The sequence below is a fragment of the Hordeum vulgare genome, chromosome 2H, assembly GCF_904849725.1.
Source record: "Hordeum vulgare subsp. vulgare chromosome 2H, MorexV3_pseudomolecules_assembly, whole genome shotgun sequence".
NCBI lineage: Eukaryota > Viridiplantae > Streptophyta > Magnoliopsida > Poales > Poaceae > Hordeum > Hordeum vulgare.
In genome coordinates this window covers 398,410,949-398,414,934 of record NC_058519.1, presented here as the reverse complement: position 1 = coordinate 398,414,934, position 3,986 = coordinate 398,410,949, and positions in this window count along the sequence as shown.

The following is a 3,986-nucleotide window of genomic DNA, read 5'->3' as shown; positions in this document are numbered from 1 at the left end:
TCTGGATGAATATGGTGCCTTATGATGAATAAGGCAGCATAATTCTGCTGTTTTGTCAGCGGCGTGGCTCCAGCCGGGAGAGGAGTCTCCGGGGGCTGGATTGCACGCGCTATCCCACGGGACGCAAGACTGATCTTGATGTCCATAGCCCATGTAGGGTAATTGTGGCCATTGAGGGCAAGCTCCTCAAATTCTTTGGCAGTCATGTTTGCCTACATGGGGAACGAGAGATACTTAATTTACGGGCGGTAAATTAAAAAACCATCATGGTTGTGTAATAAGAATGCAAAAAATTCGATACTCAAGTGTAAACTTGAAAAATTCTCAACCTCAATTGTGTGAATATAACACTTTGAAGATCACTTAGATCTCACAGTAATAGGCTACATGACCATTACCTTGTGTATGCTACAATTTAGATATAAGGAATACACGTTAAAGGTAATCGCTTGTCGAGATTGGCAAAGCGTAGACCTCACAGTAAGAGAGGATAGTCTGTACATGTGTAGTAGATCACAACTCATTACATTGTTACAAAGGATTAAAAAGAGATCAAACCTTGTTACAAAGGAAAAGTAAAATATCAAACATTGATATTGCCAAAAGGAGGAAAATTCCAACACATGAACCAAATAGGATGATCATGTCAACTAAGTACTCAAAAGCTATCACTTGCATGTCGTCAAAACACTAATAATAAACTTGAGATTGAGTTTCTTCACGCCAAGGTTGTTGGCTCCTTGTATTGCGCCTTTATCAATACTGTCCATATCATAGCTAATTGGTAGTGGTACATGAGAGTGACACCTGCATGTAAGACACTTTCTTTTATCTTTTATTTTGAAAGGATGAATACATTTTTTTTTTATCAAAGACGATCAAGTTTGTACTCTATACGATGATTAATTGGTGAGATCTACCTGATCTGCTTGAGGCGGTGCACATCACAATCACGCACGACGAACCCCTGGTATACTGGGATCACGGGCTGGTAGTCCTGGTACACTATGACCGGCGCTACTGGCATCAGCAACACCAACACCGGAGCCGGGAGCGCCTGCATTGCCGCGTTGGGTGCGACATCTTGGATCCCACGTGTGTTTCTCGCAATTGTCGTCGTAGAAGATGTTGTGCCGGCCCCCGTTGACGGCGGTGACAGTGAAGGCGCCGATACGCTCCGATGGATGAGGCCCGGAGCCGGAGAGAAGGGCTGCGACGTGTGGTCCGGCAACTTTGTTGACAGCGAAGGAGCCGACGCAGTTCGCCGGTTGAGCGAGGGCAGGGACACCGGTCCTCGGCGGGCGCTGCGCTCGGCGTGCTTGGAGCGGGAGTGAAGAGCGCCTCCGGGAGCGGCGACCGCCCATCCACGCGGTCCACGAAGACCCGGACTTGAGGGATGTCCGCTGGGTTGGGGCGGAGCAGTTTGAGATGGATGTCCCGGTATAGCACCCAATCTAGCAGGTCCCGGACGTCGCCGGCGGTCACCACATTGTGGAGCGCGTCCAGGGGCTCGCCGGGGCGGACGTACTTGATAGCGATGTTGAAGCAGCCCACGGCCGTGGCCAGCCGGTCGCGGAGCTCGTGCAGCGAGATGGACCGGCTAACCGTCACCACCAGGTGCTCGCCCCCGATGTACCGCGGCCCGCCGCCTTCGGAGAAGCGATGGAGCTTCCCGCCGTAGCTTACCATCAGCTTCCTGTAGCCGTATCGGGATTGCCCGGTCGCCATGGCGCAGATGTTGCCCAGCGAGTTCCGAACTTCCGATGCAGGTAGGACGAGGGACCGAGCTGTATCCCTTCCACGTTTTTATAGCTACCAGACGGCCGTTCCCTGGCCGGTCTGTTGAACGGGCTTTGCATCCGACTCCGAGCGGATACATGCTCATGGTCCGTAAAAAAAAGTCATACAAGAATAGAACATGTGGCAAGAGGCTACGGCGGATACGTGCAGGGTGATACTCAGTCATGGAAGAATAATACGACATGTGGCAAGAGGCTATGTATGCGTGTGAGCTGGCCGATTTATAAAATCTTACTTATACGTACGAGTGGTGATTTTGTGAGTTATTTACACAAAATTATCACAGTCGAGGCTAAGGTAATAACTTGATATAAGGAAAAAAAATCACCAACTCTACGCCTAACCTATAACGGTGAGCACTGATTATTGAATTCAACACCGAAACCGATAAATAGGGCCCACCTGTCTAAACGACGTGGCAATGACTATCAAGACAATTCACCGAGGTGGACGTAGGTCCCATCTGTCATCCTCACGCACCTCCTTCCTCATTTTCATTATCGTGGTTCTCTCTCCCAAACCAGCCACGCAGAGGACGCCACTGGTGGCCACTCCTTCTGCCGCCATGGTCGGCCACCATGCTTGTCCCCGCCGGCAGCTCGACGACTCACGAGCCGCCTCATCGAGCTCCTCTCGTCCAGGCTGCTGGGGAGACGTGCGCCTTGCCCGAGAAGCACCACTAGAGCCGTTTGCCTTGCCAGTCATCGCCCGCTCTGGATGTGGATGCCCGTGACCCCGTGGCCGCCTCGATGTGGCGCCTAGGACCCCATCGGCGTCCACACTCGTCGGCACCCTCGCCAGCTCCTCCCTGGTCTGCGGTTGCCGCTGACATTTTCGTGGACAAAGACCACTCCAAGCCACACCACCTTGTTTGGAAGCTCTAGAATGCCTCCCTAGAGCACCTCCAACAGGGTGACCCAAATGAAAGGCGCATTTGTTCGCTTTTTTGTTCGGTTGGGTCGGTATGACGGATACGAACGTCCGTTTCCGCATTTGAGTCGACGCGTGCGTTCAACGTTGACCCGACCCATTTTGACGAGCGCGAAAAAATATACAAACATTTTCAAAAATAGAAACAAACATTAATTAAACATTAAAACCGGTCACGAACACCGGCGAGAGTCCACACGTCCCCATTACATTAATCAAACATAAAAATACAAGATAACACGCTGCCCTAGGCGTCATCGTTGTCGACGTCGGGGGCGATGATGTCGATCAGTGTCGGCACATGGCCGGCCAAAGGGAACGCCGCGTTCCAGATGACGTTGACGTCGGGGGCGGGCTCTGCCGCCGTTCCCTGTTCCTCCGTCGTCTGTCCCGCCGAATCAGGCTCTGTTGGTGGTGGCAGCAGCACAGCACGGGCGCGCTCCTCCTCCTCCCTCTGCAATCGTTCCTCCTCCACTTCCTGCTCCAGTCGGCGCTCCAGCTCCATGTGCCGCTGGCCGTTGGCACCCTCCTCCGCTAGGCTCCGCGCCCTCAAATGCTGGAGGTAGGCGGCCTCCTGCTGCGGTGTCACGCGCAACCAGATGGGCGACACACTGACCCATTCGCGGAGGCAACCGGTCCACTGGTAGACCTCCGACAGTGGCTCGGTCTTCGGCAGAGGGGGCACGACGCAGTCGCCAACGGCGGACAGCGCGATGGCCTCCGCGAGCTGCGCCTCGTATGCCGCGTTCTCCTCGTCAGCCTTTCGCCGCTCTTCCTCCTCGATCTCGCGGAGTGCGGCTGCCACCGCCGCCTGGTAGGCGGCCTCCGCCTCCTGGTCCTTGTCGCGAACGACGGGCGGGGGCGGCGGAGGGCCTGGCCGCACGTCGCGCACGCCGCGCTGGTGCTGCTCCTCGTGCTCGATCGCGAACCATACCTCCCAGTCGGGAGAGTCAGACGTGTAGATGGGGTTAAGCCGCTGCTCCGGCGTAAGGTGCCGCCGCCGGTGACTCAACCTCCTCCGCGTGCGCCCGCGCCGGCCGTGGCATGGCCGACACCGGGATCCTCTTCGAATCGAGATGCCAGTCGTGCGGGAGGGTCACGTCTGGGTACGGCAGCGGGACGCGGTGCTCCCAGTTCCAGTGTGCTTGGTGCACCAGGACGGTGATACGATGGCGAGGCCGGCGGGAAGACACCGGCAGGGGCAGCGCGCGGGGATGGACGGCGTGGGACTTGCCCTTTTTTGGGTGGAGAAGCCG